The sequence below is a fragment of the Chiloscyllium plagiosum genome, unplaced genomic scaffold, assembly GCF_037043375.1.
Source record: "Chiloscyllium plagiosum isolate Xiang-an unplaced genomic scaffold, Cpla_swu_hap1 HiC_scaffold_35, whole genome shotgun sequence".
Classification (NCBI taxonomy): Eukaryota; Metazoa; Chordata; class Chondrichthyes; order Orectolobiformes; family Hemiscylliidae; genus Chiloscyllium; species Chiloscyllium plagiosum.
The window spans coordinates 8,835,889-8,847,904 of record NW_028270173.1 but is presented as its reverse complement, the minus strand read 5'-3'; the positions used below and the strand labels follow the sequence as shown (position 1 = coordinate 8,847,904).

Here is a 12,016-nt window from a genome sequence, read left to right as displayed (position 1 = left end):
GGGATATTCAACCCCAAGGGTTTCCATCAAACCGGACACACGGCAGCAATTCTCCCTCAGAGTGTATCTCCCTCTCCCGGACACGGGGCAGGGGGAGGGCCTGACAGGACATGAGTCTCCATGAGAGTGTCCTTCTCTTCAATTGGCTGGTGGGATGTGGGACTCACTGCCACATGGAGTCATTGGGGGGATTGTCTGGGCGACCCAGACCCAAGTGAGAGGTGTTTTCCCAATAGGGGCTCCCATAGGCGGTGGAGTCAGATCAGGCCCTTCACAGGACGGGGAATGCAGGCGGGTTTGAAACAGGAAGGGATTTAGGGGAAATTGTATCCCTGGCTCCCAAATTGATCCGAATATAGAAGGATGTATCTCCTTCCATGATGCGGTGGATATTGTCTGGGCTATTGATTGTGACAATGACTTCTTCCATTTCTGAAAGGAATGACCTGATGATGCTGATCCTGTCTCATTGTTGTCATGTCCTCAAGTGTCCTTTGTTCATGATCTCAGTCTCTGTTGGAGGCTCTGGTGTTGGGAAGGATGTTGGGAAGCTTGGAAAAGTTCAGAAAAGATTTGGAGGCCAGTGGTCCATCTGATTTAATTCTTTGTTGGTCTTTTCTGCAGTGGGAGGGTTGAGAGATGTCTGACACATTAGCCAGAATAAGATGTGCAGCTCAGGTGCATTGGCCTTGCTAAATTGCCTGTGGTGTTAGGTGGATTAGTCAGGGGTAAACATAGGGTAGGGGAATGGGTCTGGGTGGGTTACTCTTCGGAGGGTCGGTGTTAACTTGTTGGGCTGAAAGGCCCATTTCCAATGCTGTCGGGAATCTGTAATCTAATCTGATCTAATCTGATCCTTGGCCTGGGCTCACGGATTACACTTTCAGTGGCATCAACACTACCCTCCCCTTTGATAACTGGTTACTTTTCAAACTGCTGAGAGGTAGACATTGGTGTTTATTAATGATCAATGCTCAAATGTGTGTGGTTTTGATTTGTATAATTGGTTTTGGATCATGGAATGGGAATGTGGCAGGAGTGGTTCTTATAGAGCAGTGAGCCTGAAGTCGGTGGTGGGCAAGTTGTTGGAGGGAATCCTGAGGGACAGGGTGTACATGTGTTTGGAAAGGCAAGGACTGATTAGGGATAGTCAACATGGCTTTGTGAATGGGAAATCATGTCTCACAAACTTGATTGAGTTTTTTGAAGAAGTGTTAAAGAGGGCAGATCTATATGGACTTCAGTTAGGCATTCGACAAAGTTTCCCCATAGGTAAAAACAATAACTGCAGATGCTGGAAATCAGATTCTGGATCAGTGGTGCTGAAAGAGCACAGCAATTCAGGCAGCATCCAACGAGCAGCGAAATCGACGTTTCGGGCAAAAGCCCTTCATCAGGAATAAAGGCAGAGAGTCTGAAGCGTGGAGAGATAAGCTAGGGGAGGGTGGGGGTGGGGAAAGAGTAGCGTAGAGCACAATGGGTGAGTGGGGGAGGGGATGAAGGTGATAGGTCAGGGAGGAGAGGGTGGAGTGGATAGGTGGAAAAGGAGCTGGGCAGGTCGGACAAGTCCGGACAAGTCAAGGGGACAGTGCGGAGCTGGAAGTTAGAAACTAGGATGAGGTGGGGGAAGGGGAAATGAGGAAGCTGTTGAAGTCCACATTGATGACCTGGGGTTGAAGTGTTCCGAGGCGGAAGATGAGGCGTTCTTCCTTCAGGCGTCTGGTGGTGAAGGAGAGGAGGTGAAGGAGACCCAGGACCTCCATGTCCTCGGCAGAGTGGGAGGGGGAGTTGAAATCTTGGGCCACGGGGCAGTTTGGTTGATTGGTGCGGGTGTCCCGGAGATGTTCCCTAAAGCGCTCTGCTAGGAGGCGCCCAGTCTCCCCAATGTAGAGGAGACCGCATCGGGAGCAACGGATACAATAAATGATATTGGTGGATGTGCAGGTAAAACTTTGATAGATGTGGAAGGCTCCTTTAGGGCCTTGGATAGAGGTGAGGGAGGAGGTGTGGGCACAGGTTTTACAGTTCCTGCGGTGGCAGGGGAAAGTGCCAGGATGGGAGGGTGGGTCGTAGGGGGGCGTGGACCTGACCAGGTGGTCACGGAGGGAACGGTCTTTGCGGAAGGCGGAAAGGGGTGGGGATATATCCCTGGTGGTGGGGTCTGTTTGGAGGTGGCGGAAATGTCGGCGGATGATTTGGTTTATGCGGAGGTTTGTTGGGTGGAAGGTGAGCACCAGGGGCGTTCTGTACTTGTTACGGTTGGATGGGTGGGGTCTGAGGGCGGAGGTGCGGGATGTGGACGAGATGCGTTGGAGGACATCTTTAACCACGTGGGAAGGGAAATTGCGGTCTCTAAAGAAGGAGGGCATCTGGTGTGTTCTATGGTGGAACTGGTCCTCCTGGGAGCAGATACGGCGGAGGCGGAGGAATTGGGAATACGGGATGGCATTTTTGCAAGAGATAGGCTGGGATGAGGTGTAATCCAGGTAGCTGTGGGAGTCGGTGGGTTTGTAAAAAATGTCAGTGTCAAGTCGGTCGTCACTAATGGAGATGGAGAGGTCCCGGAAGGGGAGGGAGGTGTCAGAGATGGTCCAGGTAAATTTAAGGTCAGGGTGGAATGTGTTGGTGAAGTTGATGAATTGCTCAACCTCCTCGCGGGAGCACGAGGTGGCGCCAATGCAGTCATCAATGTAGCGGAGGAAGAGGTGGGGAGTGGTGCCGGTGTAATTACGGAAGATCAACTGTTCTACGTAGCCAACAAAGAGACAGGCATAGCTGGGGCCATACGTGTGCCCATGGCTACCCCTTTGGTCTGGAGGAAGTGGGAGGATTCAAAGGAGAAATTGTGAAGGGTGAGGACCAGTTCGGCCAAACGATGAGAGTGTCGGTGGAAGGGTACTGTTGGGGACGACTGGAGAGGAAAAAACGGAGGGCTTAGAGGCCCTGGTCATGGCGGATGGAGGTGTAGAGGGATTAGATATCCATGGTGAAGATGAGGCGTTGGGGGCTGAGGAAACGGAAGTATTGGAGGAGGTGGAGGGCTTGGGTGGTGTCTCAAACGTATGTGGGGAGTTCCTAGACTAGGAGGGATCAGACAGTGTCAAGGTAGGTAGAGATGAGTTCAGTAGGGCAGGACCATGCTGAGACAATGGGTCGGCCAGGGTGGTCAGGCTTGTGGATCTTGGGAAGGAGGTAGAACCGGGCAGTGCGCCCCTGCTGTGTATCCCCAGCATTCTCTATTTGTGTTTATTCAAATTCTGTCTCATTTTCCCTTTTAACAATCATTCTTTTTCACATCCTTTAATCTCTGTCATAGAGGCGTATACTAATTCGAACATGCCGGCCAACTTTCCCAAACTAAACAAGTCCTAGGAGCCTGTGACTGCTCCATAACCCTCTGACCGTTTCCTATTCACCTCCCTGTCCAAATGCCTTTTAAATGTTGTCGTTGTATCACTTTGTCTGGCAGCTCGTTCCATACACGACCCTCACTCTGTGTGAAAATGTTTCCCCTCAGGTCTCTCTGTAATCTTTCCCTCTCACCTTAAACCTCTCTCTCGTTGTGAACTCCTCTACCCTAAGGGATAAAAAGCTTTGCTATTCGCCCCTTCCATGTCCCTCATGATTTATAAACCTCGATAAAGGTCACCCTTCAGCCTCCAACGCCGCAGTGAAAAAACCTGTCCAGCCTCTCCTTGTAACTCAAACCCTCCAGTCTGTGTGATATCCCTGTAGATTGTTTCTGAACCCTCTCCAGTTTAATAATATCCATCCTACAGCAGGGTGACGAGAATCTAACACATTGCTCCAGAAATGTCCTCACCAACATCCTGTACAACCTCCTGAAACAGTCGTGAAGAACATTTCAATCCGTTGTCATCTGGCAATATGTTCCTCCCAAGACCCTCCATGAAGACACGGTGCCCCCTCAAACCTGGGATTGTAACCCTTCACCTTGGGCAAGCTCAGAGACCTCTCCATTTCAGACTCAGGGGCGCGGGCTCCAGCAGCTTCCTTTCAGCCTCATCGCCCACGTCTTTTTTCCAGCAGATTCGTGTTTCCCGCCCGGTCTTGGCTCACAGCCTTTCTCCCCTCTCTGTGTGTGTATGTGTGTGTGTGTGTGTCTGTGTGTGATTGTGTGAGAGAGAGAAATAGCCCAGAGGCAGCTCCGGCTCCAGATGCCCCACTTCCCAAACCCACTCGACTCTCCATCATGATGCTGCCACCGCGGGGGGTCGGTTCACACAATCCCCACCCGGCCCCTCCATCCCTTAAATAAATGGGGAAGAGGAGGATCAGAGTGCAGGAAGATCCCAGTCTCTTTCAATCCGCCCCCGGAGAAAGGGGGAGGTGGGCGGTGGGTGGGGGAGAGAGAGAGAGCGACAATCTGCCTGAACCGGTTTAGTGAAGGATGAACGGTGACCGGTGCTGTCCAATTCCTGTCCCTCCCTCTCTCCCCCAGCATTACCCCCCCCCCGGTTACCGACCGCCCGCAAGCGCCCCATCTCGGCCCCGCCCTGCCTGTGAGGAGGGCAGATTGCTTTCCCTAAAGGGCAGCACTGACACTAATGGGGAGGGGGGGGGGGGGGGAGTGAGGGAGGGGGCTTTCCAACATTGGGCCACTTTAATGGGAATCACTTTCCATTCCAGACTGAGACATTGCATTGAAGTTCTAACAGGCACCGTGATGGATTGGGACCCGTGTCCATCCGGGAATTATTCCTCTAGTGAGGTTCCCACTGCACCGCCATCTCCCCATTAAAGGGGCACAGGAACAGGAATAGGCCATTCGGCCCCTTTGGTATGTTCTACCATTCAATGAGATCATGACTGATCTTGTCCCCAGTCCATGTTCCTGACTTTCGCCCGAATCCCATAACACATTTGACCCAAAAAATGTATCTACTTCAGATTTAAAATGAACAATTTATCCAACAGGAGGAGATCACGTGGCTTTAGGTGTGGGGGCGGGGAGAGGGATAATACATTGTGATACACAGGATGGAGCAGTTGGGAAGGACAAAGTGAACGGACCAGCAGCTGTTTCCTGTCCTGTTCCAGACTCAGATGGACTTCCATAAAAACCGAAAGAACCCGCGGATGCTGTAAATCGGAACCAAAACAGAAATTGTTGGAAAAAGCTCAGCAGGTCTGACAGCATCCGGGAAATTCTCCAGTCTCCTTCCACAATCCAAAGAGATGCCGCCAGACCTGCTGAGCTTTTCCAGCAATTTCTGATTTCCTCCAGTTTGTCTGATGTCCTTTTGGGGTAACAGTGCAGATACTAAACTTCTCTGCCACGATGCAGGCTCAATGTGCCAAAAGCTTCGACCTCAAGAGGACAGCAAGAGGGAAACCTGCAGGAAAAAACTCAGGAGAAAGAAAAATACTTTCAGATGGTCCTTTCATTGGGAACATCACTCGGATTAGCGGGAGGAGCTGCACACTGCAGTGGGAATGGAGAGGACGGACGCTAGGAAATTGTTTCCGTTAGGCGAGGAGACTAGGACCCGTGGGCACAGCCTTAGAATTAGAGGAGGTAAATTCAGACCAGAACTGCGGAGACATTTCTTCAGCCAGAGAGTGGTGGGCCTGTGGAATTCATTGCCACAGAGTGCAGTGGAGGCCGGGACGCTAAATGTCTTCAAGGCAGAGATTGATAAATTCTTGATGTCTCGAGGACTTAAGGGCTACGGGGAAAATGCAGGTAAGTGGAGTTGAAATGCCCATCAGCCATGGTTGAATGGTGGAGTGGACTCGATGGGCGGAATAGCCTTACTTCCACTCCTATGTCTTATGGTTTTATGGAATGGTACGAGAGACAACAGTTGGGTTAATCCCACAATCCAATGGGGAGGCTGCACTGGAACGGATCCTTCCACCACATCACAAATCCTCCCCTTTATGGTTGTTACTTTTCTCACCTTTCCCCGCCTCTGTCATGCTTCAAATCAGATCTATTTTTCACCTTTTCACAATTTGGCAAAAGGCCACAGATCTGCAAAGTTATCTCTGTTCAAAGATGCTCCTTGATCTGCTGAGCAATTGTAAACCTTTTCTGATTTTATTTCGATGTTGAGTATCTGCAATATTTTACTTTTGGGCTAAGATCGCGCATGAATGATATTTGGCTGCAGTACCGGTGACTGCCAGCTGGTGACAATCCTACACCACGAATGTCATCGCGTTCAGAAATTACAGTGACGTCTGTGACCTGCACCTTCGTCCTTGAGGATTTCCTGCACTCTGTCTGTGGTGTCTTTAACCCTGACACCAGGAAGGCAACACACCATCCTTAAGTCCTGCCTGCTGCCACAAAAACCCCGGTCAGTTCCTCTCACTATGGAGTTCCCTATTACCACGGCTGTGTGCGAGTCTGACACTTCCGCTCTGCCTCCACGCCAACTTGTGGCGTGGAGGCAGAGCGGAAGATTGACAGATCTTTTCCCTCGGGTGGGTGAGTCCAGAACTAGAGGGCATACATTCAGGGTGAGAAGTGAAAGATCTGAAAGGGAACTAAGGGACAACTTTTTCATGCAGAGTGTGGTACGTGTATGGAATGAGCTGCCAGAGGAAGTGGTGGAGGCTGGTACAATTACAGCATTGAAAAGGTACCTGGATGGGTATATGAATAGGAAGGGTATGGAGGGATATGGGCCAAGTGCTGGCTAATGGGCCTAGATTAGGTTAGGATATCTGGTCGACATGGATGGGTTTGACTGAAGGGTCTGTTTCCATGCTGTGTATCTCTATGACTCTATGACCAGAGCTTTATAGAGCCTCAGAAGTACATCTCTGCTTTTATATTCAAGTCCTAGTTGATTAATGAGGGAAGGGATGTAGATGTCATGTACATGGACTTTGGTAAGGCATTTGATAGGGTTCCCTCTGGTAAGCTGATGGAGAAGGTGAAGTCGCACGGGGTCCAGGCTGTTCTAGCTAGATGGATAGAGAACAGGTTGGGCAACAGCAGACAGAGAGTATTAGTGGAGGGGAGCTTCTCAAAATGGAGACCTGTGACCAATGGTGTTCCACAGGGATCCGTGCTGGGATCACTGTTACTTGTGATGTACATAAATGATTTGCAGGAACGTGTGGGTTGCTTCATGAGCAAGTTTGCAGATGAAACTAAGATTGGTGGAGTAGCAGATAGTGAAGGGGTCTGTCAGAGAATACCGCAGAATACAGACAGATTGGTGAGTTGGGCAGAGAAATGGCAGATGGTGTTCACTCCGGACAAATGCGAGGTGATGGATCTTGGAAGATCAAATTCCAGAGTGAACTATAGAGTAAATGAAAAAGTCCTGGGGAAAATTGATGTACAGAGAGATCTTAGTGTTCAGGACCATTGTTCCCTGAAGGTGGCAATGTAGATCAGTAGAGTGATCAAAAAGGCATACGGTATGCTTTCCTTCATCAGACGGGGTATTGAGTACAAGAGTTGGCAGTTGTTTCAGACTTTGGTTTGGCCACATTAGGAATTCCACGTTCTGGTCCCAACATTCCCGAAAGAATGTGGACCATGGCTCACTATGAAGAGAGGTTAAGTAGATTAGGATTATTTTCATTGAAAAGATGGAGGTGGAGGAGGACCCTGATTGAGGCCGAAAAAATAATGAGAAGTATACACAGGATGGACAGCAAGAAGCTTTTTCTGGATCAGTGGTGCTGGAAGAGCACAGCAGTTCAGGCAGCATCCAACGAGCAGCAAAATCGACGTTTCGGGCAAAAGCCCTTCATCAGGAATAAAGGCAGTGAGCCTGAAGCGTGCAGGCAGTACACATCTGCTGCGGCGAACCCACAGCACTCGAACAGCACCTTCTTGACGAACACCATCCGATCGACTGGTGTACGCTCTTCCTCCTTCTTGACAGACACCCGGACGGTATTTCGAACCCCCTGGCCCGGGGTGCGGGCAGCTGTTGAGGCCATAGCTCTGAGGTTGGCTGGTCCCTGAATTGGCATTAGGCTGAAGCCAGCATGAATATCCACCAATAGCAGGTCAGCACAACCAAACGATCCTCCAACGTCCAATCATGATCCATCGATGAGCTCCACTTGCTCTGATGACCCGCGACTCGACTCCTGTCCTGATAAGAACAGACAGTTGATCTTAGCCAAAAGGCCGAGAAGTGAGGGATCACATGTTCAAAGTGAGAGGGGCAAAGTTTAGGGGAGATATGTGGAAAGTTCATCAGGCAGAAGGTTGTGGGTGCCTGGAACACATTGTTAGTGGAGGTGGTAGGGGCTAGAACAACAACGTCATTGAAGATGTATCCAGGCAGATACATGAATGGGGAGGGAACAAAACGACACAGAGCTTTTGAAAATAGGTGGCAGGTTTAGACAGAGAAGCTGAATCGGCAGAGGCTTAGAGAGCTGAAGGGCCTGTTCGTGTAAATTTCTTTGTTACTTGTTCGTCTCAAAGTAAATGCCAACATTACATTTGCCTTCAAAACTACTGACTCAACCTACAAGTTTGACCTTGAGGGAATGGTGGACTAGAACTCCCAAGTCTCTTTGCACTTCAGGTTTTCAAATGTTCTCCCCATTTAGAAATAGTCTATGCTTCAATTCTTCTTTGGGAGCAGGAAGAACATTCTGAACTTCAGTTTGACCCGCTATGATCACAATTCTGTGACTTGGGTGAACATTTTGGTGATGGTGACCACAATTCTGTGACTTTCACCTTGGTTATGGAGAGAGATAGGTGCGCACAACAAGGTAGATTTTATAATTGGGGGAAGGGAAATTACGATGCTGTAAGGCAGGATTTGAGGAGCATACGTTGGGAGCATAGGCTGTCAGGGAAGGATGTGGTGGAAATGTGGAACTTTTTCAAAGAGCAGATACGACGTGTCCATGATATGTATGTACCTATCAGGCAGGAAAGAAATGGTCGTGTGAAGGAGCCTTGGTTGACGAGAGAGGTTGAATGTCTGGTAAAGAGGAAGAAGGAGGCTTACATAAGGTTGAGGAAACAGGATTCAGACAGAGCAGTGGAGGGATACAGGATAGCCAGAAGGGACCTGAAGAAAGGGATTAGGAGAGCTAAGAGAGGGCATGAAAAATCGTTGGCGGATAGGATCAAGGATAACCCCAAGGCATTTTATGCGTATGTGAGAAACCAGAGAATGACGAGAACGAGGGTAGGTCCGATCAAGGACAGTAGTGGGAGACTGTGTATTGAGTCGGAAGAGATAGGAGAGGTCTTGAAAAAGTACTTCTCTTCAGTATTTACGAACGAGAGGGACCGTATTGTAGAAGAGGAGAGTGTGAAATGGACTGGTAAGCTAGAAGAGATACCTGTTAGAAAGGAAGATGTGTTGGACATTTTGAACAACTTGAGGATAGACAAGTCCCCCGGGCCTGACGGGATATATCCTAGGATTATGTGGGAAGCTAGAGAGGAAATTGCAGTACCGTTGGCAATGATCTTCTCGTCTTCACTGGCAAAGGGGGTGGTACCAGGGGACTGGAGAGTAGCGAATGTTGTGCCCCTGTTCAAAAAAGGGAATAGGGATAACCCCGGGAATTACAGGCCTGTTAGTCTTACTTCTGTGGTAGGCAAAGTAATGGAAAGGGTACTGAGGGATAGGATTTATGAGTATCTGGAAAGACACTGCTTGATTAGGGACAGCCAGCACGGATTTGTGAAGGGTAGGTCTTGCCTTACAAGTCTTATTGAATTCTTTGAGGAGGTGACCAAGCATGTGGATGAGGGAAGAGCAGTGGATGTAGTGTACATGGATTTTAGTAAGGCATTTGATAAGGTTCCCCATGGTAGGCTTATGCGGAAAGTCAGGAGGCATGGGATAGAGGGAAATTTGGCCAATTGGATAGAAAACTGGCTAACCGGTCGAAGGCAGAGAGTGGTGGTAGATGGTAAATACTCAGCCTGGAGCCCAGTTACAAGTGGAGTTCCGCAGGGATCAGTTCTGGGTCCTCTGCTGTTTGTAATTTTTATTAATGACTTAGATGAGGGAGTCGAAGGGTGGGTCAGTAAATTTGCAGATGATACGAAGATAGGTGGAGTTGTGGACAGTGAGGAGGGCTGTTGTCAGCTGCAGAGGGACTTAGATATGATGCAGAGCTGGGCTGAGGAGTGGCAGATGGAGTTCAACCCTGCCAAGTGTGAGGTTGTCCATTTTGGAAGAACAAATAAGAATGCGGAATACAGGGTTAATGGTAGGGTTCTTAGTCAGGTGGAGGAACAGAGGGATCTTGGGGTCTATGTACATAGATCTTTGAAGGTTGCCACTCAGGTGGATAGAGTTTGTAAGAAGGCCTATGGAGTATTATCGTTCATTAGCAGAGGGATTGAATTCAAGAGTTGTGAAGTGATGTTGCAGCTGTACAGGACTTTGGTTAGGCCACAGTTGGAGTACTGTGTGCAGTTCTGGTCGCCTCACTATAGGAAAGATGTGGAAGCTTTGGAGAGGGTGCAGAGAAGATTTACCAGGATGTTGCCTGGAATGGAGAGGAAGTCGTACGAGGAGAGGTTGAGAGTTCTCGGTCTTTTCTCGTTGGAACGGCGAAGGATGAGGGGTGACTTGATAGAGGTTTATAAGATGATCAGAGGAATAGATAGAGTAGACAGTCAGAAACTTTTTCCCCAGGTACAACAGAGTGTTACAAGGGGACATAAATTTAAGGTGAAGGGTGGAAGGTATCGGGGAGATGTCAGGGGTGGGTTCTTTACCCAGAGAGTGGTGGGGGCATGGAATGCGCTGCCCGTGGGAGTGGTGGAGTCGGAATCATTGGCGACCTTTAAGCGGCATTTGGATAGGTACATGGATGGGTACTTAATCTAGGTTAGAAGTTCGGCACAACATCGTGGGCCGAAGGGCCTGTTCTGTGCTGTATTGTTCTATGTTCTATGTTCTATGATCGGGGTGGTATAAACCTCTTTATCATATTCCATAAATGCAATCTTGTGGGTGGCACAGTGGCGCAGTAGTTAGCACTGCTGCCTCGCAGTGCCAGAGACCCCGGCTCAGTTCCCACCTCGGGTAACTGTCTGTGTGGAGTTTGCACATTCTCCCCGTGTCTGCGTGGGATTCCTCCGGGTGCTCCAGTTTCCTCCCACAGTCCAAAGATGTGCAGGTTAGGTGAATTGGCCATGCTAGATTGCCCACAGAATTAGGTGAAGGGGTCAATGTAGGGGAATGGGTCTGGGTGGGTTGCTCTTCAGAGGGTCAGTGTGGACTTGTTGGGCCGAAGGGCCTGTGTTCATACTGTAAATAATCTAATCTAAGAGGTTCCTTTTGTTTGTTGATTAGAGTAAAACTCCAATATGTAATAGTTTCTTTGATCTGCTATTGTACCCTGCATTTGTGAGAAAACACATCTATGTAAAGACATTTCCATGAATAAAGTATAAATTTTAAAATTAAAAGAAATCTTGTGCTCTCAAAGCAGATTGCGAACCTCCCACAACCCCGAGGTCAGTCTCATAACACAGCAATACCAAAGCCCCACAAAGAACAGGTCAGACGGAGAGACACCACCAAGGACATCGCTCCCAGGACAGGAACAATGGAAGCCCCTTACTGTTTCAGAAGAGACATTCTCACCAACCTGCAAAAAGCTGGAATCTCCTGATCCCGTTGATACTGTCGGGATGTTGTATTGTATCGTATCGAGATTCAGGACATTCGTTCGATAACTGTTTTTCAATTATCACCATTGTAACTAGATTACTCCATTTCCAGATACATTGTATCTTTCCCCATTTTCATTAATCTTTTTGTACAAGATTCCTATAAAACCTGGTTTCATCCTCAGCTGGAGGAAGAGAACCCTTGATCTCCCTGTACAGACTGTCAGTTCTGTGTCAGACTAGTCAGTTTCTCTTCCAACCATATCGCTTGTAATAAACAGCTTGTCAATTTCACCCGATCTGGTTTGTGTGCTCTCTGCCTTATTGGGCTAATTTCTCCCACAGGGTCGGTATGGCCTTGTTGGGGCCGAAAGGCCTGTTTCCACACTCTAGGGAATCTAATCTAATCAGATA

At 48.9% G+C, this 12,016-nt stretch overlaps 1 long non-coding RNA gene across 1 annotated transcript; it reads left to right on the top strand.

Moving 5' to 3' along the window:
* The first annotated feature begins 6,498 nt into the window (after positions 1 to 6,498).
* On the top strand, positions 6,499 to 11,894 carry LOC148140030 (uncharacterized). Its single transcript, XR_015753017.1, has 2 exons — positions 6,499 to 6,611; positions 11,419 to 11,894. It is a non-coding gene; the product is annotated as an uncharacterized LOC148140030 (long non-coding RNA).
* The last annotated feature ends 122 nt before the right edge of the window (positions 11,895 to 12,016 follow it).